Source organism: Pseudophryne corroboree, chromosome 9, assembly GCF_028390025.1.
Source record: "Pseudophryne corroboree isolate aPseCor3 chromosome 9, aPseCor3.hap2, whole genome shotgun sequence".
Taxonomy (NCBI): domain Eukaryota; kingdom Metazoa; phylum Chordata; class Amphibia; order Anura; family Myobatrachidae; genus Pseudophryne; species Pseudophryne corroboree.
Window position 1 is genome coordinate 441,182,593 of NC_086452.1, and position 26,475 is coordinate 441,209,067.

General features: G+C 48.2%; 1 protein-coding gene across 1 annotated transcript in view; it reads left to right on the forward strand.

The window, feature by feature from the left end:
• Nucleotides 1–26,475, forward strand: part of LOC134958472 (G-protein coupled receptor 22-like) — a 383,837-nt gene that overhangs the window by 147,289 nt on the left and 210,073 nt on the right. The window lies entirely within an intron of this gene.

The following is a 26,475-nucleotide window of genomic DNA, read 5'->3' on the forward strand; positions in this document are numbered from 1 at the left end:
AGTTGGGCATGTGATATGCCTTTTCCATCAGCTCCAAGGAAACCACGGCGTCGCCAAATGACCCCATGGTCATGCACGACGCCGTACGCGTATTTGGAGTCAGTGTAGATGGTGACTGGTTTATTCTGGTAAAGGTGACAAGCCCTTGTGAGAGCAATGAGCTCTGCAGCCTGTGCTGACTGGTAAGGAATGGGCTGTGCTTCCAGAATAATGTCAGGGAGAGTGACAATAGCATAACCCGCTTGGTACGTGGTGTCATTGGGTCTGCTACAGGAACCATCTACAAAAATGACATCCGCGTCGGGGACAGGGACAGGGGACATGTCCAGTCTGGGGGATGTTTCTGACTCAATGGAAGCTGAGCAGTCATGGGGTTCAGGAGGGTGGTCTTCAGGACCTTTGAGCCCCAGTAGAGCGTTGAGAATGGGTGCAGGACCTGAAGAGTTGGTGGCATACTTAATGGTGAGGGAGGGGTTGTTTAAAAGGAGAACCTCATATCCACTGAGGCGCTGAGCTGACATGTGTTGTGTGTGTAACCCTTTTAAAATGGTTAGAACATCATGAGTGGTGTGAAGTATTGTTGTGTGGCCTAGGGTGAGTGTGGTGGCCATTTCAGTTACCATTGCACAGGCTGCAAGTGCCCTGAGGCAAGCAGGCATACCTTGCACTGTGACAGGCATTACTTTGGAAAAAAATGCCACTGGGCGCAACTTTCCTCCATGAAACTGTGTGAGCACCCCCGCCATGGTTTTACAATTGTCCCTTGCAAACAAATGAAAAGGTAGTACATAGTTGGGGAGGCCAAGTGCCGGACTTTTCATTAACATACACTTTAAGCTTTCATATGCAGTTAACATTTCTTGTGACCATTGTACAATATTAGGTTTGTCTTTCAGTGTGGCTTGTCTCAAAATGTTATCATAATAGGAACAATCAGATATCCACTGTCTGCAGTAATTTACCATACCCAGAAAAGACAGCAGTTCCCTCTGGGTAGTTGGGGTGACCAGGCCCAATACAGACTGAATGCGCTGTGGACTGACTTTCCTTTCCCCCTGAGTGAGCACAAAACCCAAGTAATCCACATGCTTCTTACACCATTGCATTTTTGTTTTGGACACCTTGTGTCCACATTCACAGAGCCAGTTTAACAGTGATATACCATCCTCCCGGCAGGCCTCCTCAGTTTGACTACAGAGCAGCAGATCATCTGCATACTGTAGCAGGACTGAACCATGGTGAGGGTGCCAGGGCCCCAATGTGGCCTGGAGTACAATGCTATACACAACAGGTGCGTCAATGAAGCCCTGGGGTAAACGACACCAGGTGAGTTGCTTGCCCTCAAAAGAAAATGCAAAAAGTAACTGTGTCTGTGCATCCACTGGAATGCTAAAAAATGCATTTTTTAAATCAATTACCGAAAAAAATGCAGCATCTGCAGGGATAGCTGAAATGAGTGAGTTAATGTCAGGTACAATGGGTGCTATAGGCACAATGAGTTGGTTAATTGCCCTAAGGTCTTGTACAAACCTTACACTGCCATCTGACTTAGCAACTGGGTTGACTGGTGTGCAGTAAGGTGAAATTACGTGTCTGAGAATGCCTTGTTGGAGAAACTGTTGTATCATTGGTCTAAGACCTTCAATCTTCTCTTGTGACAAGGGGTATTGCTTTTGATAGACAGGTTGTGTGTCAGGTTTCAGGGTTGCTCTATATGGTGTGCAAGGAATGAGGCCAGTGTCATAGGGACCCTCCGACCATAGAGCAGGGTTTACTTTGTCAAAATCAGGTGTAATGTCTGTTGCTTCCCACACCGGTAGGTGTGGGGACTCAACCTCCAGGCCACTGCCAGTGGGTGAAGGGAGAATGGAGATTTCGAGCCTGCTAAGAAGATCCCTTCCCAGAAGATTAATTGGACATTCAGGTATTACAGTGAAATTGTGTTTACCCATATATGTGCCTCCCGTGGTTCTGACACTAAGGGCATCTGTCAGGTAAGCATCTGTGGGTATCCCATTGATTCCCATTGAAGGAGCAGTCTTTACCAAATGACCATCGTACAGGTCGACACACAAAACACTAGTAGTTGCCCCGCTATCTACCAGGAAAGGGATTGCTCTCTTTCCTATAATCAAGGTTAGTAGCGGTGGGTCCTTCCAGTGTCTGGTGAGCTGGGCAAAGGCTGGGATACCCTCCTCCGGGCCCCGTCAGTGGGAGGGGTCCTGCCAGTCAACTCGGAATCGGACATGATCCTGAAAGGGGTTGTTGTGTGACTGTCGGGGATGATCCCGGGAGGGAGCCGGAGCTTGGGGCTGTCGGTGGTTTTGTGAGGGACAAGGGCAATCCCTTGCCCAGTGATCGTCCCTTCCACAGTTGAAGCAGGAGGTTTGTTTCCTGCTGGCAGAGTCAGGGGGGTGGGGTGGCCTGGCTTGTGGGTTTTGATATCGGGCTGGATTACGGGGTGGGCCAGTGGAGTGCTGCTGGCGTCTATCTCCCCGACCTCTCTGATTTTGGTAATTATGAGTTGGGGCATTCTGCAAGGGTTTTTTAACATCAAAGCATCCTGCAGCTTCCTTTTCATATAAGTGCTTTTCAAATTCCTTAATATTATCAGAGGTCCAGGAAGAAACACCTTGCTTAACTGGGACCATAACAGATGGCAACAAGTTATTTACAAAGGTAGAAATTAGTAAATGGTCTGTATCTACAAGAGTGAGACCTGCATCTTCAGACCAACACTTTTTAAACCTCTTCCAGAACTCAGTGACAGTTTCAGTGGGCTTTTGTTTACATGCTACGGCAATGGGAAGAGAAGCCCGGGTTTTAAAAATCTCTTTCATATGGGTCTCAATTTCCTTCCACATCTCCGTTACACCGTCCCCAGTATTGAGAGGGTAGCGAACGGCATCGTTAAGGGTGGTAGGAGTGTTTATGGTGGGAATCTTTTTCCAATCCCACCCGTTGTAATGGTCTATAACCCCATCTATGATCAGCTTCATATCTTCTTGAGTATAGCTGCGTCCTGTGCAAGCCTTTTTCAAGTAAGCTATGCAGCCGTCAGGTGCAACAGTGGGTTTGGGACAGTTCTTAACAATTCTGTCTAAATCCTCTATTTCAATGGGTTTCTTTAACAACTGATCCCCTACTGTCATGAAGGGCAGGTGGGTGGCGACACCGAGGAAACCAGTGCCGGATCGCGTTGTGGAGGGGGTGAGAGGGTTGTCAGTAGCAATAGTTAAGTCAGCGTTGCGGCGGGAGACGGTTTGTCTGTTAGGAGTAGGGGCACTAGGGGCGGGGGTGGTTACGTCTATGTGGAGGGTACTGTCAGGGGGGGCTATTCCTCCTGAGCCTCCTTCTCCTTCCCCTTCCCCTCCTCCCCCTCCCCTTTGCATCGGCATTCGTGACAAAGCAACTGAGCCTCCTTCTCCTTCCCCTTCCCCTCCTCCCCCTCCCCTTTGCATCGGCATTCGTGACAAAGCAACTGCAGCTAAAAGATCTGTGTCTTTTAAGGAGGGGTATAGGGGACTGTAGGGCGGAGGAGAAGAGTTTTTCAGAAACTTGTTGCTTCTAAATTCCTCAGCTTTGTGTAGTCGGGAAGTTACAGATTTTATTCTACGCTGTTTCTGCTTGATATTTTTGTCATACCAATGAGGTGCTATCGTGAGCCATTGCTCTCCTCCAGCGCGCATATATGTCATGTCCCATTGTGGGTCATGATCATACCACGGCCAGGCTTCCTTGTCTCCCAGACAAAGCCCTTTGATCATGTCCATATAAAATGGATAATTAATACCATCACGGGGGAATGGGCTGGGGCTGCCAACTTTCTCTGTCCACCCCGCTAAGTTATCTACCCAAGGGTTAACTAGATAATAATCTGTGGTGGAGTTACGGGCTACATACTCCTTACATGTCTCTCCTGGTAAAGGTGGAGGATAAATGACTGTCTTACTCTGACCCCCTCCCATAGTAAAGAATACAATCTACACCAGCTTTCTACGCAATTTCTACAACAACTTACAACAAAAATACTTTCTATGCAATTTACAAAAACTTTCTATGCATGCATTAGCTAACACCAGTTAATTAGTCATTGACAATATCACAATATTATCTGTATAATGAGAACATGAAATCTTTTGACGGGTACGCTTACCATTCGTACAAGATGTCAGAAAAATACAGCGTTTTAAACAGGAAGCAAGAAAAGAGTTTTGAGTAAAGATATCTGGCAGACGAAAACTTACCAGCCGTCTGAACCAAATATAAGAACTTATCTCACTACAACATACAAGAATATATATATAGACGATCAGATCGAGGTATAATCTACGTTATGTATAGACCCCAGGTCTATATATTTTTTTAAGTATCCCAGATACTAACGTCTTTGGAGAATTGCGCTTGGACTCCTGGTCCTTTCTCAGACGTATCTTTAAGTCCCAGACATTAAAGATTCTATGGTATCCCTGATACCTGTTTTATGTTTTTACATAAAACTTCGTAATATTAAGTCCCGGACTTAAATATTACCTTGTCACGTGTTCCCGGAACACTGACACGGATTCAGCTTCAGTGTATGACCGCAATCCTGTATGGCAAAGACAGACAATAAATTCTCTATTCTTACCATTCAGGGACGATCACTGAATTCCGGACATAGAGCCCCCAGCTGAAAGGATCCCTACCTCTCTTTGATTACCTCGATGTGATGGCCACTGACGTCAGTGAGAGCAATCCTTAACGTTACAGATAATACACGACACCATGTAGTTAAGAATCACTCTCTTTATTTAATAAATTACAGCGTACTATATAGAAGAGAAACATGGGTGTATACAATATGTGCAAGCATATGATTGGATAAATAGAAGTAGCATACGACATTACATGCGGGATATTTTAGTAACACACAGAAGTAACAGTTTTGATCTAGTATGTAATTGTCCTTGAAGATAAGACACACACAAGCCTTATATTATATGAACAGACAAAGGCATCTTGTAGAGAGTGCGTACGTGTCTATTCAAACACATAACAATTCATATAGCATGTTTAACCCTTCAGTGTTCAATCTGCAATCTAATTTGCAGTGTAAAAATAAAGCAGCCAGTATTTACCCTGCACAGAAATAAAATAACCCACCCAAATCTAACTCTCTCTGCAAATGTTATATCTGCCTCCCCTGCAGTGCACATGGTTTTGCCCAACTGCTAACAAATTTGCTGCTGCGATCAACTCAGAATTAGGCCCTATATATTTTTTATTTTTAAATAGATTTTTTAGTTTCTAATACTATATACTAATCACCATTTATTTATATAGAAACATTGGCCCTCATTCCGAGTTGTTCGCTCGTTCTTTTTCATCGCATCGCAGTGAAAATCCGCTTAGTACGCATGCGCAAAGTTCGCACTGCGACTGCGCCAAGTAACTTTACTATGAAGAAAGTATTTTTACTCACGGCTTTTTCTTCGCTCCGGCGAACGTAATGTGATTGACAGGAAATGGGTGTTACTGGGCGGAAACACGGCGTTTCAGGGGCGTGTGGCTGAAAACGCTACCGTTTCCGGAAAAAACGCAGGAGTGGCCGGAGAAACGGTGGGAGTGCCTGGGCGAACGCTGGGTGTGTTTGTGACGTCAACCAGGAACGACAAGCACTGAACTGATCGCACAGGCAGAGTAAGTCTGGAGCTACTCTGAAACTGCTAAGTAGTTAGTAATCGCAATATTGCGAATACATCGGTCGCAATTTTAAGAAGCTAAGATTCACTCCCAGTAGGCGGCGGCTTAGCGTGTGTAACTCTGCTAAATTCGCCTTGCGACCGATCAACTCGGAATGAGGGCCATAGTATCTAAGGTTGAAAAAAGACAATATGTCCATCAAGTTCAACCTACAGTATTTGTGGTCTCCAATGCAGTATTTATTTTGGACTAATTTTGGCTGATGCTGATGTCGGCCGTTGTGTTTTATTCCTCTTTTTTTTTTATAACTATAGTGTGTGACTACGCACCATAACCCTGTATATCCTTATCCATTAGGAATATATCGAGCCCATTCTTAAAGGTGTTGACTGAGTCCGCCGTTACTACTCTCTCAGGCAGGGAATTCCAAACACGTATTGTCCTTACTGTGAAAAATCCTGTTTTTTAATCATGTCCAGACATGTCCGTGCTCATCTTACATGTGAATAAGGTGCAGCATCGCAAGTGTGACTCATTAGTGGAAGTGTATGCACCATACAACCCTATGGGTCGTGAGTGCATACACAGCGCACATACACGTTCTCGGGCACGCTAGCCGTGGCAAGCTAATCGCGATTGCCGGGGGTAGGATGACAGTGGAGCTGATATTCACAATAGGATGTGGTAGGGATGGTTATTGGTATGTTTAGCATTGATGGTGAACTGGTAAGTGACCATCGATGGTTACACAAACCGATCCTTGTTGTTTTACTGACTGGCCCATGGGCCAATCAAAACATGAGGTCAGAGCTTTGGGGCGGGGCTATGTGCCGTGTCTTGGCACATTGTAGTAAAACAAAGAACCATTGGGTGTACAGATACCATCAATGGCGGGAAACCACCTGGTTCTCCCCCATTGAGGGTAAAAGTATTCATCAGCCACAAACCAGCTGTGATTTGAAATCATCGATGGGCGATGGCCATCCTTAAGGGCCCCATACACTACAGCGACATGTCGGACCCTCATGTCGCATAAGATTTCTCTTCAACCACCCGGCAGCCTCCCGGGCGGCAGGATTGCATAGGATACATTGTATGCGGTACTTTTGCATATGATGTATCGTATACGATTCCAGCCATGCCTGCGGGAACCAACATATCACGAGTGCAGCACTAACGACCTAGGGGCTCCGATCCGATGCTCACGGGACCGCGCATCGGATCAGATGTAAAACACATCCGATTGGCCACTTTCCATTCGATTTATCGACCCAAAAGGACGAAATCGGATTAAATCGGGCATTAATGTTGTAGTGTAGGGTGTGGCCACCAAATTCTTGCCCATGCCCCCACTGAGTACCCCATACCCCTCACTGAGTACAGGCTCATGAAATATCTCACGGCATTGATAACACATTTCTAGGGCAATCATTTCAAGAATAGTGTTTTTAGGCCCTGTTTACAGTTGGGCAAAGTAGGCACATGCATACAGCAGCCAGATTCTGGGGACAACATACTGCAGTAACGGGATAACAGTCGGTCAATTTTATTGATTTCTTTTTCTTTGTATATTTCTCTTTTTTCTAAAGCTAGCCATGCATCCACCAATCAATTCCTCGATTCCCTGACACCGTTCCGATCCGCTGATTGGAGTGCCGATTCCCCAATCGGTGGACCCCGATGATCGACGGTTTGTTGGGGAATCTGCAAAATACAACATGTTAAAAATCCCCAACTCAACGGATTCCAATCATTTTTGGGTCTAAATCAGCGAATCACGGATTTCCAACATGTTGGGGCAAAACGGGGAATTGCCCCAATTAATTGTAGATGTGTGAGCCCTATACGTTTCAAACAATCACCTTTCTTCCCTGTAAAGAATAATGAATGGGGAGTTGGGTATTATAGAAAGGACTATGGGCATGTCAGACAGTAATGTTGAGTGTAGTAATCACAATGATCAGGGCACTATAATCACCATATGGCCCTGTTGTGTTACAAGCGTAGGCAGGAGAGAAATCATTTTGCGTATGTCTCTTTGAGAGGTGACGCTCCCTTATCTGCGCTCTACAGTGTTACACAACAGAGTGCTTTGTGCGACCCTGAAACATCAAATTAATCTGCTTGCTCCACTCTAAAAGGCCCAGACAGACGTGTACATGCAGACTGTAGTGGGGATAAGTGGCCAGAGCAATGACATCGATGTCATTAACCCCCTGTGTGCCGGAGCAGCCTGTGCGCCCTACCCGCGTTACACTTTCCCCCCATCCCCCGGGCTGATTAACAACATGTTAACTGGAGCAGAACTTAATTACCTCACATAATGTTCAGTGATTAGCGACGATGACGTCTGTGATGATATAGTGTAATTGTTACATGATCATTTCATGTCTAATTGTGCTAAATATGCTGAAGTTATTTGAAGGGAATGAGTTGTCATTTGATGTTTGTTTAAGGCTGGTTCCAGCAGATGTTTTGTGATTCATCGGAGCAGCACTGAGGATCAGCCTATCCGGGGAAGGAGGTGCTCAAACTACAACTAAGGACACATCTTCTGGGCTAACCACAGTCATTTAACCATGCGTAGGCCCCTGCTTTATTTAGGGGCTGACGGAGAGTTGGAAACATATCGGGGGTACACTGCTCCAAAGCACCGTGCATACTGTAAGGGCAGAGCTGTATGCGTCATCACGGTGCACCCTGGCTACAAGTCTTCATTATCAGTGAACACTGATAATGCCATATGCTAACGATAAGTGCAAAAGATACTATTCCAAACAGGCATATGTCTATTTAGTATTTACTAAGCCTCAGTTGGAGATAAAGTAGACGGAGATAAAGTACCAGCCAACCAGTCCCTAACTGTCATTTTTCAAACCCAACCTGTGACATGACAGGAACTGATTGGTTGGTACTTTATCTCCATCCAAAGCTTAGTAAATAGACCCATTGGGGCATGCTTACCGACTTTTCAGCTACTCTCTCCGGGAGAGAGCAGCCAGGTCGGATCAGCAGGGGGTGGGAACGGGTAGTGATGAGGAGAGGGGGCGGAGCAGAGGCGGGGCAGGGGTGTGGCAGAGGTGGGACGGGGCGTGGCAGAGGCGGGGTGGGGGTGTGGCTGAGGTATCGTGTCACTTAAGCCATGCCCCTACCGCATAATGCCGCTATTACCGGCATTATACTGTAGGGGGCGTGGCTATGATGACGCGATTCAACAAGAATCGCGTCATCGACTGCCTGGACCGCCCACTTTACTCACTAAGTGGGCAGGCCGGGCAGGGGTGAGCGCAGGAATCGGGAGACTTGCCTGCTTTTCGTGAGCCTCCCGTCCATTCCGGGAGAGTAGGCAAGTATGCATTGGGGTCTATTCATGAATCAGTGAAAAGTGTGGAGAAGTGAGCCAGTGGAGAAGTTGCCCATGGCAACCAATCAGTGTTGAGATAACATTTAGAAAGTGTATTCTATAAAATTATACGTAGCAGCTGATTGGTTGCCATGGGCAACTTCTCCACTGGCTCACTTCTCCACTCTTATCACTGCTTCATGAATAGACCCCCTAGTCGCTTATGCCCAGGCCTGAATAAGGTACTACATTTCAGAAAACCCACCCTTCCTGAACATTGCCTATGTGAGACATCCTCTGACACCGCTGTTCCACCTCTCCAGGCCTAAGTCTACATGTCATCGCAATGCGCATTCTCCTACTTGCGTGGGTCCATTTTTGGAGCAGGTGCAGTGAGAAAGGATGCAAGATAACCTTCACAAGTGTTCATGCTTTCCAACCTGTTTCAGTCCACCTAGTGGTCACTGAGCACCTGGTACCTATGTCATGAGGAGACAGCATTTTTCATGATAATGAAGTGCGGTTGTTGATGTTTTTGTTGCTGGCATCATCACTGTGGCGCTTCATGAGGCGCACAGTACAGTGGAGGTAGCCATATTGTCAGCTAATCTCAGATTCCAATTGTGGTAACCAGTTCTCTAGGAACCAGTTACTGCTTTGATGCTTTTTGTGCCACATAATGTATTTTGTCATGTTAGTTCCCTTACTTTAATTGTTTCATACTACAATCCACCTCAGATAGTCTATGTAATTTCCATGTGAAGTATGCTGATTTTATATGAGGTCCATACTTCATAATCCAACCTCCAGTACACCCAGAAGCGGATCTTGACACGGGCAAGCAGGACTTTTGCCCGGGGCGCCGCCTTCCGGAGGGCGTCGCACCGTGGCAAGATCCGCCACTGCTGCCCGCTGTGTCCCCCGTCCGCCTCCGCTGCCCGCTGTGTCCCCGCCTCCTGTGAAGGGAACTAGACGCTACGCGTCTAGTTTCCCTTCGTGGTGAGGACCTTTTGCTGTGCGGTGCGCGATGACGTCAAGCGGCGCTAGTAATGTACAGGGGGCGTAACTGACCACGCCCCCTGTATTAGGCCACGCCCCGTTTCCTGCCCGGGGCGCAGAGCGGGCTTGAACCGGCCCTGAGTACACCCTACCACCAGGGCTGGAGTAAGGGCCACATGGGCCCGGCTGATAATGTTCAAGGACCTATTATGAGAAGTGGAGGAGGTGTGACCAGTGCAGTGTGGGTGTGGCCAGAGATGTGTGGGTGTGACCAATGAGGATGTCACCAGTGCTGTGTGGGTGTGGCCACTGCTGTATGGGTGTGACCAGTGTTGCATGGGTGTGGCCAGAACTGTGGAGGTGTGGCTAATGCTGTGTGGTTGTGCCCAGTGCTGTGTGGGTGCGACCAATGAGGATGTCACAAGTGCTGTATCGGTGTGACCAGTGTTGCATGAGTGTGGCCAGTGACGTGTAGGTGTGGCCAATGCTGTGTGGGTCTGACCAGTGATGTGTGGGTGTGACCAGTGATATGTGGGTTTGACCGGTGCTGTGTGTGGGTGTGACCAGTGCTCTATGGGTGTGACCAATGATGTGTGGGTGTGACCAGTGCTGTATAGGTGTGGCTGTCACCAGTGATGTGTGAGTGTGCACGCATACATATTTGACATTTTATTATTATTGTTTAATAATTATAGCAGTAATATTTAGTAGTACTATTATAATACGAAGTTAAGAGTTCCTACTGAAACATTTGTCCAATCTCTAAAGTGTCAGACAGAAATTTTCATATCAACCCATCTGAACAATCATTGTATTACATTGTCATAAATTGTTGCCACGTGATTCGGCTGAGCTGCCATTTTGGCTGTCAAGCGAAAGAGCCGAATCACGCCATGTGGGGAATTGACAGCAATTAAAGGTGTTATCTACAGTATATTTATAATATTCTCCTATTATCTTCATATTTAACCAACTACTGTAAGGTATTTGCCGTTTTCTATACAGCTTCCAAAACCTTGTTTATGGAGCACGGGTAAAAGAATATGAAACTGTTACATCTGCAGTCGTAGTGAATTACTAATGAGGGAACCAGCCCCCAGCAATTACTGTTTTCTGTAGCCTCCAGCCACCTCTTGCTGCCAAAAGAACATTTTTAAAGTACAGTACCCTTAATCCCTGCCCTACATCCTGTGCCAATTCCTATTGTGACTGCAGAACGCAGCTGACGGCTCTGATCATCAGTGAGGCTGGGAGGCTAAAAGATAGATGCCTGGCAGAAGATTCTCAGATCTGGGCTGAATAATTACATGTATTGACTGCACTTGGAGAAAATATGTTTATCCAGTTGTATGGAGGGTAGAATTTACTCTCGGGTGGTGCATGCGATATCAACTGAATGCAGCGCTTTTCCTGCCAGAGAACTGCAGCATTCCGCGAATTTGGCAGGCTCTGATTGGATGCGTTTACATGAGGGACAGTTGCTTTTCCCCTCTCAAACAAGCGCTTCTGGAAACTCTGCCAGAGGTACCCGCTCCGAGAGACAGTCTCAATTCCCAGATTCTGAATAACCTAATTGGACGGTTTGAGCATCTACCTTAAACCCAGCCCAATGCAGATTTACCACACGGCTTGACAAATGTCCCCCAAATGCCAAGATCAGGCTATTGTAGTCTAAAACTACCAGACTGGCCTACGTATTGAAAAAAAATAAGATTTTACTTACCAGTAAATCTATTTCTCGTAGTCCGTAGTGGATGCTGGGGACTCCGTAAGGACCATGGGGAATAGACGGGCTCCGCAGGAGACAGGGCACTTTAAGAAAGAATTTGGATTCTGGTGTGCTCTGGCTCCTCCCTCTATGCCCCTCCTCCAGACCTCAGTTAGAGAAACTGTGCCCGGAAGAGCTGACAGTACAAGGAAAGGATTTTGGAATCCAGGGTAAGACTCATACCAGTCACACCAATCACACCGTATAACTTGTGATAAACTTACCCAGTTAACAGTATGAACAACAACGAAGCATCAGTACAACCCTGATGCAACTATAACATAACCCTTATTTAAGCAATAACTATATACAAGTATTGCAGAAGAAGTCCGCACTTGGGACGGGCGCCCAGCATCCACTACGGACTACGAGAAATAGATTTACCGGTAAGTAAAATCTTATTTTTTCTAACGTCCTAGTGGATGCTGGGGACTCCGTAAGGACCATGGGGATTATACCAAAGCTCCCAAACGGGCGGAAGAGTGCGGATGACTCTGCAGCACCGAATGAGCAAACACAAGGTCCTCCTCAGCCAGGGTATCAAACTTGTAGAACTTTGCAAAAGTGTTCGAACCTGACCTAGTAGCTGCTCGGCAAAGCTGTTGATAATGTCGATATTACCTTAGACCGCAAAGCTATACCTCTAAATACACTTTTACCATGGAGCCGCTATGGCCGCTAGACTAAATGCACGTGCTACGCACTTTGTACGCTATTTGCGTACAGAGTCCTGCACGCAGGGCCGGCTCTAGGCACGTTCGACTAGAGCGGCCGCGCGGGGCGCCACCCTTAATGGGCGCCGCGCGCTGGCGCCGCCATAGTCTTACCTGGAGCCGGCCCTGTACACTGCAGGCAGCTCTCCCCGCCGTCCCCGGCCTTTCAAAACTGTGCGCTGCGCTGCGCGGCGCCGGCATCTGACGTCAGACGCCGCGCAGCGCGCACCAAGCGGCCGCGAACAGTCGGTGGCCCTCAGGCTCAACAGCAGCACGTCCCCTCCCAGCGTCGCCGCAGGTATGTTGGGATCGTCGGGGCCGGGCACTGTGTGTGGGGGCACTGGCACTGTGTGGGGGCACTGGCACTGTGGGGGCACTGGCACTATGTGGGGGCATTGGCACTGTGTGGGGGCATATCTGCACTGTGGGGGCACTGGCACTGTGTGGGGGCATATCTGCACTGTGGGGGCACTGGCACAGTGTGGGGGCATATCTGTCGCTGTGGGGTCATATCTGCACTGCTGGGGGCATTTATGAATCTTGCACTGTGGGGGCATTTATGTATCTGGCACTGTGGGGGCATTTATCTGGCACTGTGGGGGGCATTCATTTATCTGGCACTGTGGGGGGGGCATTTATCTGTGCACTGTGAGGGGGCATTAATGTATCTGGCACTGTGGGGGCATTTCTGGCACTGTGGGGGCATATCTGCGCTGTGGGGGCATTTATGTATCTGCACTGTGGGGGCATGTATGTATCTGGCACTGTGGGGGCATGTATGTATCTGGCACTGTGGGGGCATGTATGTATCTGGCACTGTGGGGGCATTTCTGTATCTGGCACTGTGGGGGTATTTATGTATCTGGCACTGTGGGGGTATATCTGCACTGTGGGGGCACTTATTTATCTGGCACTGTGGGGGGCATTTATTTATCTGGCACTGTGGGGGCATATCTGGCACTGGGGCATATCTGGCACTGTGGGGGCATATCTGGCACTGGGGCATATCTGGCACTGTTGGGGCATATCTGGCACTGGGGGCATTAATGTATCTGACACTGTGGGGGGCAATAATGCATCTGGCACTGGGGGCATTTATGCATCTGGCAGTGTGTGGGCATTTATGTATCTGGCACTGGGGGCATTTATGTATCTGGCCCTGTGGGGGCATATCTGGCACTGTGGGGGCAATTTTATATATGGCACTGTGGGGACATATCTGGCACTGTGTGGGCATTTTTATATCTGGCACTGTGGGGGCACTTATGTATCTGGCACTGTGTGGGCACTTATGTATCTGGCACTCTGTGGCCATTTATGTAGCTGGCACTGCTGGGGGGCATGTCGCGTGTAGCTGGCACTGCTGGGGAGCATGTCGCGTGTAGCTGGCACTGCTGGGGGGCATGTCGCGTGTAGCTGGCACTGCTGGGGGGCATGTCGCGTGTAGCTGGCACTGCTGGGGGGCTTGTCGCGTGTAGCTGGCACTGCTGGGGGGCATGTCGCGTGTAGCTGGCACTGCTGGGGGGCATGTCGCGTGTAGCTGGCACTGCGGGGGGGGCATTTATCTGTGCACTGTGAGGGGGCATTAATGTATCTGGCACTGTGGGGGCATTTCTGGCACTGTGGGGGCATATCTGCGCTGTGGGGGCATTTATGTATCTGCACTGTGGGGGCATGTATGTATCTGGCACTGTGGGGGCATGTATGTATCTGGCACTGTGGGGGCATGTATGTATCTGGCACTGTGGGGGCATTTCTGTATCTGGCACTGTGGGGGTATTTATGTATCTGGCACTGTGGGGGTATATCTGCACTGTGGGGGCACTTATTTATCTGGCACTGTGGGGGGCATTTATTTATCTGGCACTGTGGGGGCATATCTGGCACTGGGGCATATCTGGCACTGTGGGGGCATATCTGGCACTGGGGCATATCTGGCACTGGGGCATATCTGGCACTGTGGGGGCATATCTGGCACTGTGGGGGCATATCTGGCACTGGGGGCATTAATGTATCTGACACTGTGGGGGGCAATAATGCATCTGGCACTGGGGGCATTTATGCATCTGGCAATGTGTGGGCATTTATGTATCTGGCACTGGGGGCATTTATGTATCTGGCCCTGTGGGGGCATATCTGGCACTGTGGGGGCAATTTTATATATGGCACTGTGGGGACATATCTGGCACTGTGTGGGCATTTTTATATCTGGCACTGTGGGGGCACTTATGTATCTGGCACTGTGTGGGCACTTATGTATCTGGCACTCTGTGGCCATTTATGTAGCTGGCACTGCTGGGGGGCATGTCGCGTGTAGCTGGCACTGCTGGGGAGCATGTCGCGTGTAGCTGGCACTGCTGGGGGGCATGTCGCGTGTAGCTGGCACTGCTGGGGGGCATGTCGCGTGTAGCTGGCACTGCTGGGGGGCTTGTCGCGTGTAGCTGGCACTGCTGGGGGGCATGTCGCGTGTAGCTGGCACTGCTGGGGGGCATGTCGCGTGTAGCTGGCACTGCTGGGGGGCATGTCGCGTGTAGCTGGCACTGCTGGGGGGCATGTCGCGTGTAGCTGGCACTGCTGGGGGGCATGTCGCGTGTAGCTGGCACTGCTGGGGGGCATGTCGCGTGTAGCTGGCACTGCTGGGGGGCTTGTCGCGTGTAGCTGGCACTGCTGGGGGGCATGTCACGTGTAGCTGGCACTGCTGGGGGGCGTGTCATGTAGTGTTCCCGCTAGGCGTCTGTGGCTAGGCAATGTGTCTCAGTGCTGTGCCTGGCGCAAAGTGTATAGGAGGTTCTACCTGGTGCAGTGTGTATTAGCTGCACTACTGTGTGGTGTAATGCAAATTGCCACTATTATGTGGCCACGTACCTTCCCCACGAAGTAACTCCCCTTAATTTTTGCTGCGCGCCTTCGGCGCGCACTGTCCATTCTTTTACATTTGGGTATGGGAACAACAAGCAGTATGTACATCATTTTGCCCTCCTAACTTAAAAATGTGCCCTCCCTGTGATCAGCACCATGCCCTAAAAAGTGAACACTATCATGTGTAGCTGGCACTGCTGCGGGGCATGTCATGTGTAGCTGGCACTGCTGCGGGGCATGTCATGTGTAGCTGGCACTGCTGCGGGGCATGTCATGTGTAGCTGGCACTGCTGCGGGGCATGTCATGTGTATCTGGCACTATACTGGAGACATTGTGTGTAAGGAACACTACTGTGGCTATGTGTAAGGCTGCTAATTGTGTGAAAATATGTTTATAGTTTGATGATATGAAGTTATGAGGCCACGCCCACTTTTCCAGAGGCCACACCCACTTTTCCGGGGGCGCGCGCATGGGGGGGGGGGGGGGGCTTTTACATTTTCTCGCTCAGGGTGCTAGTAGGCCTGGAGCCGGCCCTGCCTGCACGTGGTACGCACTTGGCGTACACACGCAGCGCTGAGTGTACAGAGAACACACAGCGGGCGCACACACAAATTGATAACCTTTAAACCTTGTTAATGATACAATGTAATGATATGCTTACACTTTAAACCTTAGCAGCAAAGTACTGCAACGATGTTATATCTTAAACCTTAAGTATCACTAGATGCTTCTTCCAGTGCTTGGATGCTCATCACCATCAACCGCTCTCCCTGTGCTTCCCTGGTTCTTTGGATATTACGGTCATGCTCGATAGCGGACTCTCTTAATGCAGCCACAAAGATACCTCTCCAGTTAGGTAGAGAGGTTTGTACCCTGGTTCTTAGTGTGTCTTTTAACCCGTCCATTAATACGGACACAGCTACCTCCCTGTGATGTATATTTTCCTTAATGTCCTCGATCCCAGTGTATCTAGACATTTCCTGCAGTGCTTGGTGGAAATATTCAGGTGCCGTTTCACCTTCTTTTTGTCTAATGGAGAAGATTTTATTCCACTTGACAACAGTAGGGAAATATACTCCTAATTGCAGATTGATTTGTCGTACATTCTCCTGAGTGTACTCCTCAGTGAGAGGTACTTCTGCGTCTAATTTACAATCAGTAATAAATTTTGCAGGGTCAATATTGGAAGGTAGACATACTCGTAGCACTGTTCGCCAATATTTGTTTGTGGGTTCGGTGGCATTACCTAATTCTTTAATAAACCTCTGGCATGCGACTAGATCCTCTCTGGGATCGGGAAATTCAGACATAATTGTCCTCAATTCTGCCCGGGACCAAGGACAATGCATAGCAATGTCCTTGACGGGAGTGACTCCCTGAGCGTCAGTCCTCCCATTGGGGACTGCGATCACCCTGACAGGATTTAGTTCAATTACACCATTTTGTGTTGACTCTACAGTCTGAGGTGCTATTATCTCTGCATAATGTACAGTACCATACTTACCTGTGGACACGACCTCACTTATCCCTCCGCTAGGGGGCTTTACTACCACTCTTACCGATTGGGCCGTGCCCACCTGGGTGTCCTGTATGATGGCTGCTAGGGAAAGTGCCGATATCGTGCTGGGTTCATCTTCTTGCTTGTAATCCTGAGGGAAGTTTAAAATGGGGTGCAACTTGCACGGGTTAGAATTAATACATTTATCAGTTTTACTCTTATCGTCATTAATACATTTATCAACTTTACTCTTATCATATATCAGTATGCCATTCTCTGTAGCCACTTTCTCTCCTGTAATGTACGGTGGTGGTGCAGTTGCTATCAGTTTCCTGCTAGGGTTGGAACCAGCTGTGTAAGCTAGTTCCCTCTGCATATCACCCTCTTGCTGCCATAAATTTAAACAGTTTGTGTGTCTAATCCTTTGTTTTTGGGATTTTATCAGACAGATCCTAAGCCTTAGATTATGCAATACCTCTGAGTCAAAACTACCTATCCCAGGAAATGGTGCTTTATCCCCCAAAGTCATTCGTGTCCATTCATCACAAAAGGTCTCAGTGTGGAGACCATATTTCCCCCACATTACTAACCGAGCTGGTTAGTAAGGGGGGGTCTGAAATCTGCAGTTTGAACCCTGACTGCTGAACGTCCCTGTGTTGTGCACTTGGCTTCCATTGTGGACCTTTTTAACACGGGAAAACTTCCTAAAATGCACCAAACACAGTAGTCTACCGGTGGAAGTCCTCAAAGTTCTTCCACTAACTTCTTCTGCTCCGAGTAGCACGGATCCGCCTTTTAGCAGACACGTGTAGCCGTTGCAGGCCCTACCTCTGGAGATTTTCCTGAGAGACCAGCGAAAACTCCCTGAACCTTTACTTTACACAAATCACGCTTGCATGTGCTTCCTATAACGCTTATGATGACGAGATTTACGCAACTTCGTATCACTTTGCTCCGTGTTGCCCATACAACCGTGCGGGCCAATCGTACCGCTTATAGACACTTGCTATCTATAAGTGGTAGGATCACTGGAGTCTCCACACTGTGCTCCAAAACAGCCGGAGCGTAATACCACGAAAACCTTATCACACTCCGTTGCACGTGTACACCTGGACCGTGCTCACCACGTTTTCACCTAGACCGTGCTTCACCAAGCTTCACCAAGTTTCACCAAGCTTCACCAAGCTTCACCAAGACCACCAAGTGGGGTTCAATATATTCACACCCTATTCAGCCCACACTAACATTCTATAGTTTTCCGATCAGAAAAATCCTTTCCTGTTAACTGTTAGCTTTCCCCAGAGGTAATACAGAAAAAAAGGTTTTGTTTTTTTTTTTAAACTAAATTTTGGAAACTGAACAAATTTGTGCTATTATCGCGTGGCTACCGTCTCGCGCCTAAACTAAAACAATGCTATTGTGTGATTTGTATTTAGCGGTCGTACTGTTACGCATGTTGCGTAAACACGCCACGTGCGTAGGCCTTTACGTTGCGTACGCAGTCTCGCACGCTGTCCGAGACACGTAAACAAAGGCCGTACGTCCGCAGTACTACAAATCCCACACTTCTATAAATGTAAGCGATATTTAACTATAATCGCTCACCTAACACTACACACAGTTTCCACTGTATAAACCTTTACTAGGCCAGGCGGCGTGTGCGTCTTACACTTACTCCCTTAAATATTAACTCTATATGTTAACTAAATAGCAACAAATTTTCCAGTACAGGTCAAAATAAATCTAGTAATCAGTAATTATGGCAATAGTGTGAGCAGATATGCAAAGTACAAAATACAGGTGTGTGCGTGTGATGTGTGCGCATTTGGCGCCAAAACAGAAATTTACAGATTTTAAAAAGAAAAAAAATAGCTTTTGCGTTCTTACCTTACGGATCCCTCCAGCATCCCTTCAAACCATGCAGGGCAGACGCTTATCTAATCAGCACTTATTATATCCCCTGACAAAGAGAAGGTGTACAGGGGATACTCCGCCCTTTGCTGATAGATGAAGTCTGCGAAAACTCTGCTAGGCTGCGGGTATGAGAAGGAACCGGATGAGCTCCCAATTGATAATGTCAATATTACCTCAGACCGCAAAGCTATACCTCTAAATACACTTTTACTGTGGAGCCGCTATGGCCGCTAGACTAAATGCACGTGCTACGCACTTTGTACGCTACTTGCGTACAGAGTCCTGCACATGGTACGCACTTGGCGTACACACGCAGCGCTGAGTGTACAGAGAACACACAGCGGGCGCACACACAAATTGATAACCTTTAAACCTTGTTAATGATACAATGTAATGATATGCTTACACTTTAAACCTTAGCAGCAAAGTACTGCAACGTTGTGTTATGCACACCAGTGCCTGCAGGAATGTACTGGTGTCTGAACGGATAGGTATGCAAAACAAATGGACTCACAGACAGACTGGGGAATATGACATAACGTACACAGAAGGTGATAGGGTAACAAAATACACACAAAGTGAACAGAGAAGCCCAGAGGCTAAGGAACTGGGTATCTCCCTTGTATTAGAAATGCTCAGATGGGAAAAGCAAGATGTTGTGTTTTAATACGTAGAGAACCCGAAATGCTGTTGCTAAGGGCAACAGCAAAACCCTAAAGGGTTGCCAACGGGTGTGGCAGTAAACTCCTTGGTCAGAGATGGAATGATAGACACAAGGAGAGTCTCCACAATCCTAATTCTCACTTGCAGTGCACAGGTTCAGCTTACTGCCACTAAACTGACCCCTGACACCTAGCACAGTGAGACAGGATTAGACAGGCAAGTCTTAGAATACAGCCGCAAACTTGCTAAGTTCACAGAGTAGTAACAGAACCCCAGCAAGCTAAACGACTGACTCCAGTCTTACTGCTAGGTCTGGATTGGCAGAGTGTAATACCAAATCCCCAGGCCTATTTGCAGTAAGCAACAAACAAATACAAAGCTACACAGTACTGGCTAACTTTCAGGAACTGACTAACCAACAAAGATTCAGCAGCATCTGCTTAAACTGAGAAGAGGCCTTATAAAGCAGGTGCTGTCCACGCCCCACTCAGACCTCACAGACTGTGAGCACAAAAACCAGCACCGGATCCCCTGCCGTGCACAGAGCCTATAACCACTGCACAGCAAAAGACCCGAACCGGAGTATCAGCTGCGCTCAGGATACTCCGCTAGCACTTGTCTCCCGGTTGCCATGACGACGTGGCAGCACAGGGCAGGAGACCCTAACAGTACCCCCCCTCTGACGAGGGGTCAAAGAACCCCTACCACCGAGTTTATCGGGGAACTGCGAGAAGAAAGAGCGTATCAGTCTGGGGGCATGAAGATCACAACTGCGCACCCACGACCGCTCCTCCGGGCCATACCCCTTCCAGTGCACCAAAAATGACAGCCGACCCCGAACCACCTTGGAGTCAAGAATCCTTTCAACAACAAACTCCCTCTGGCCACGTATCAGAAGAGGGGAAGGTCTTCCACTGGAAGAAGGATTGCTAATCGCCCGTTTTAAAAGGGAACAATGAAATGTTTTATTGATACCCAAAGAACGGGGCAGATCTAACTGAAATGCCACCGGATTGATAACCCTGGTGATCTTATAAGGGCCGATGAACCGGGGGCCTAACTTATGAGATGGCTGTCTCAACTTCAAATTCTTGGTAGACAACCAGACGAAGTCTCCTAATTTGAAGCTGCAGGGTCTTTTCCGCTTATCAAAAACCCTTTTGGTCACTAATGACACAGACACAAGGGCTTTCTTCACTTTCCGCCAAATACCTCTAAGGACCGAAACCACAGAGGAACCACCAGGCGTGGAGTCCAGGGGGTCAAAAGAATTGGCCTTAGGATGATGCCCATACACACAAAGGAAGGGAGAGATCCCTGTAGCAGAGTGAGCCGCGTTGTTATAGGCAAACTCCGCCATGGACAGATGAGCAACCCAGTCAGTCTGACACTTGGAGACATAACACCTGAGGAACTGCTCCAAGGACTGGTTCACCCTTTCAGTCTGCCCATTAGACTGCGGATGGTAGCCTGACGACAAGCTGACAGAAATCTGGAGATCGGAACAAAATGCCCTCCAGAATTTGGCCACAAACTGAGATCCGCGGTCAGAGACCACATCAAGTGGCAACCCGCAGCATAAATAATTCAGACAGGCGTCTGGCCGATGGCAGCCCAACCAGTGGAACGAAGTGCGCCATCTTCGAAAACCTGTCAACGACAACCCAGAGGGCTGTCATCCCCGAGGATTTGGGCAAGTCCACCACAAAATCCATTGAAATGTGGGTCCATGGCTTAGATGGGATAGAGAGTGGATGTAATGGGCCAACAGGAACCCCTCTAGGAGTCTTATTTCGGGCACAGATGTCACATGCCCGAACCCACTGATCCACATCCTTAGCCACCGAGGGCCACCACACCGCCCTAGATAGCAACTCCCGAGTTCTGGCAATACCCGGGTGACCTGCCGACTTCTTGGCATGGAATTCCAGGAACACTCGCTGTCTTAACCTAGGAGGCACAAACAAAAGACCTACCGGAAGGTCTGGAGGAGCCTGCTCCTGTGCTCTAAGGACTAATGATAAGAGGTCCTGGGTAATGCCCACTTTAATACATGATGGGGAAACAATGGGCAACGGCTCCTCGGTGGTCTCCTGGATTGGAGCAAAACTCCGCGAGAGTGCATCAGCCTTGATGTTTTTTGACCCAGGGCGATATGTTATCAAAAAATTAAAGCGAGCAAAAAACAAAGCCCATCGTGCCTGCCTGGCATTGAGACGCTTCGCTGACTCTAAATATGCCAGATTCTTATGGTCAGTGAGAATTGAGACCACAAACTTAGCCCCCTCAAGCCAGTGTCTCCACTCCTCGAGTGCATCCTTAATAGCCAACAATTCCCGGTTACCCACGTCATAATTCATCTCGACAGGCGAAAATTTACGGGAAAAGTAAGCACAGGGATGAAGGCGATTATCAGACACTCCCATCTGAGAAAGCACTGCCCCAATACCCATCTCAGAGGCATCCACCTCCACCACAAAAGGACGCTCTGGATCTGGGTGTCGCAGCACCTTGGCCGAAACAAATGCCCTTTTGAGACGGGCAAAAGCCGCTTTAGCCTCACAAGACCAGTGAGCAACATCCGCCCCTTTCTTAGTGAGTGCCACCAAGGGCGCCACTATAGACGAAAATCCAGCGATAAATCGTCTATAAAAATTCGCAAAGCCCAGGAAACGCTGAAGCGCCTTCAAACTAGTGGGCTGCACCCAATCCAGGACTGCCTGTACCTTGGAACCCTCCATTTGGAAACCTTCTGGGGAGATAATATATCCTAGAAATGCGATTTGCTGAACTTCAAATTCGCACTTCTCCAGCTTCGCCCCAAGCCGGTGGTCTCTGAGTTTCTGGAGGACTAAGCGTACATGCTTCCGATGTTCCTCCAGGGAATGGGAGAAGATTAGGATGTCATCTAAGTATACAACTAAGAATCTATCCAAATATTCCCTGAGCACATCATTCATGAAATCCTGGAAGACTGCCGGGGCATTACAGAGCCCAAAAGGCATCACCAAATATTCATAATGCCCTGAGTGGGTATTAAAGGCAGTCTTCCATTCATCCCCCTCTCTTATTCGGATTAGATTGTACGCACCGCGTAGGTCAATCTTAGAAAAAATGGTGGCAGTACGAAGCTGGTCAAACAAGACCGAAATGAGAGGCAGTGGGTATGAGTTTTTAATCGTGATACGGTTCAATTCCCTGAAGTCGATGCAGGGTCGCAACGAACCGTCCTTTTTACCCACGAAGAAGAACCCCGACCCAACTGGAGACTGTGAAGGTCTGATAAATCCCTTAGCCAAGTTCTCCTGAATGTACTCTGCCATAGCCTGAGTCTCAGGACGTGACAGGGAGTACAACCTGCTCTTGGGAAGCTTAGCATTTGGCAACAAATCAATGGCACAGTCATAGGGGCGATGGGGAGGTAGTACCTCTGCAACTTTTTTGGAGAACACGTCCGCAAAATCTGCATAACACCCTGGCAATCCTGGCAAACTTAGCTGCGAGAGCCTGACTGGAAGGCTCAAGCAACTCCTGAAACAATCAGTACCCCAACTAAGAATCTCCCCAGAGACCCAGTCAAATTGAGGATTATGAGCCCTTAACCAGGGTAACCCCAACACAAATGGGGCAAAAGTACAGACAGTCACATAAAAGGACAATTTTTCAGAGTGTGTGGCTCCAATAAACAAAGAAATCTGGCTAGTGCAAGAGGTAATTTTACCTTGGGATAATGGTTCCCCGTTTAACCCACAAATCTCAATTTCCGATGCCAAGGGTACTAAGGGAACAGAGTGTTTCAGGGCGAATTGGCGGTCCATAAAAACCCCGTCGGCCCCACTGTCCACAAAGGCCTCAGTCTTGACAGTTTGACCGAGGATCTTCAAGGTCACCGGAATGATAAAAGTCTTCTTGGGAAATTCTGACTTCTGGCCTGACAGGATATTTCCTATCACCCTCAGGCCCTGAAGTTTTCCGGCTTTTCTGGGCATGATACTACCACATGACCTTTATTCCCACAGTACAAACACAACCCCTGCTGTCTCCTCCGCGTCTTCTCACGCGAGGAGAGGCGGGTAGCCCCAATCTGCATAGGCTCCTCGGAAAATTCCTCAGAGTCTGAGGTTCCCTTGGGAAGGAAGGAAATCTCAGTCTCCCTTTCAAGCCTACGCTCTCTCAGCCGTCTATCCACCCGGATGGATAACTGCATGAGCTGATCCAAGCTATCAGGCAAGGGATATTGTACCAGTTGGTCCTTTATCTGGTTAGAAAGACCTCTTCGGTACTGGTGTCTCAGGGCTGGGTCATTCCACTGGGTATCATGGGCCAACCTCCGAAACTCCGTACAGTAAACCTCAACTGGCCTTCGCCCTTGCTTAAGGATCGAAATCTGAGCCTCGGCTGAGGCCGTCTTGTCAGGGTCATCATATAACATGCCCAGTGCCGTAAAAAAAGCATCAACACTTTTAAGCGACGGACAGTCAGGCTGCAACCCATATGCCCAGACCTGTGGGTCTCCTTGTAGCAAGGAAATCACTATGCCCACCCGCTGAATCTCCGACCCAGAAGACTGAGGCCTAAGCCGGAAGTATAGCTTGCAGCTCTCCTTGAAACAAAAGAACTGCGAGCGATCTCCAGAAAAACGATCCGGGAGATTTACTTTCGGCTCCTTAACCCCTGCAGGTGCTGCTGCTGCGGGAGCTCCGCCAGCAGCCTGGGAGGTGTGCATTTTAATGGACAAATCATTAAATTGTCGAGTCAGGACCTGCACCTGATCGACCACCTGTTGCAACGTATTTTGAGGGGTATGCTCCATATTCCCACAAAATTTCAACAGGAGTATTGGGCTGCTGAATATGTTATGCACACCAGTGCCTGCAGGAATGTACTGGTGTCTGAACGGATAGGTATGCAAAACAAATGGACTCACAGACAGACTGGGGAATATGACATAACGTACACAGAAGGTGATAGGGTAACAAAATACACACAAAGTGAACAGAGAAGCCCAGAGGCTAAGGAACTGGGTATCTCCCTTGTATTAGAAATGCTCAGATGGGAAAAGCAAGATGTTGTGTTTTAATACGTAGAGAACCCGAAATGCTGTTGCTAAGGGCAACAGCAAAACCCTAAAGGGTTGCCAACGGGTATGGCAGTAAACTCCTTGGTCAGAGATGGAATGATAGACACAAGGAGAGTCTCCACAATCCTAATTCTCACTTGCAGTGCACAGGTTCAGCTTACTGCCACTAAACTGACCCCTGACACCTAGCACAGTGAGACAGGATTAGACAGGCAAGTCTTAGAATACAGCCGCAAACTTGCTAAGTTCACAGAGTAGTAACAGAACCCCAGCAAGCTAAACGACTGACTCCAGTCTTACTGCTAGGTCTGGATTGGCAGAGTGTAATACCAAATCCCCAGGCCTATTTGCAGTAAGCAACAAACAAATACAAAGCTACACAGTACTGGCTAACTTTCAGGAACTGACTAACCAACAAAGATTCAGCAGCATCTGCTTAAACTGAGAAGAGGCCTTATAAAGCAGGTGCTGTCCATGCCCCACTCAGACCTCACAGACTGTGAGCACAAAAACCAGCACCGGATCCCCTGCCGTGCACAGAGCCTATAACCACTGCACAGCAAAAGACCCGAACCGGAGTATCAGCTGCGCTCAGGTTACTCCGCTAGCACTTGTCTCCCGGTTGCCATGACGACGTGGCAGCACAGGGCAGGAGACCCTAACACGTTGTTATCTCTTAAACCTTAAGTATCACTGGCGGTATAAAGTACCCGCAGTGCGTACACCTTATCAATATCAATACACCTTATACAGATTAACACACCATAAAGCCCATGCAGGAAAGTGAAAACACAACACTGATTTGTAGTTGCAACCACCGGGTTCTAAGGCCTCAGTGGATTGATTCCAAAAAGGTAAACAATACAATTTATACACTACAGGCTAACAAGTAAATCTAAACAGAATAATGGCTACAGAGAATGTACGTATGTGAGAATATTCGCAAGCGCAACCCGAGTCGGTCCTCCGCTGGTCATACAGATAGCGTTTAGAGTCTTCTGACCGGCCAGGCAACAATGGTTCTTTTATACACAACATGCATACACAATACAATGGTCACTGTAATCTCATTGTTCATTGGACACAGAGATATGTCTCCACATTACAGTAAAGGTCATAGGTGGATTTGAAAAGGTGGGCGATGTCTTTCCCAACTGCTCTTGTGGGTGGTATCCTCTGGATTCCCGCCGCATATGTAATTTACAGTAAATACAGTTAATGTTCATAATCTACTTTTGCACATAACTATACGCAGGAACAAGCGATCTTTCTCTAACTAACACCGGAATGTTACCCTCAAAATACCCTACAGCTGGATACTAGACATCACCTTCCAACCTTTATCTGACCCTTCCTATCATGCAAAGGCGAATCTCTCTGTCCAGGAACTGTTTAAACTAGTAATACTCGCTGACATGGTCTAGGGAAACTATATCTAAAATGTACGCTATATGGGTTAAATATGTAATGTTCTAATAACACGCTACACGCTCACAAACTCCGCCGTAAATACCCATATCATGCGCAAGATCGCCGGAGCGATCCTACGCAACTTGCGGATATGTGCACGCACGGCGGACCGAGTGCACGAGCAGCGGGCATGTGCATGGGGTTAGTACAAGGCATATGCATTATGATATTTTTCGACTTTGACACTGTAATGCCGAGACCCCTCGGGCAGCCGCCCAAGAAGAGCCCACCTTCCTTGTGGAGTAGGCTTTTACTGATTTTGGAAGCGGCAATCCAGCCGCAGAATGAGCCTGCTGAATCGTGTTACAGATCCAGCGAGCAATAGTTTGCTTTGAAGCAGGAGCACCCAGCTTGTTGGATGCATACAGGATAAACAGCGACTCAGGTTTCCTGACTCTAGCCGTTCTGGCTACATAAACCTTCAAAGCCCTGACCACATCTAGTCTCTCGGAATCCTCCAAGTCACGAGTAGCCACAGGCAC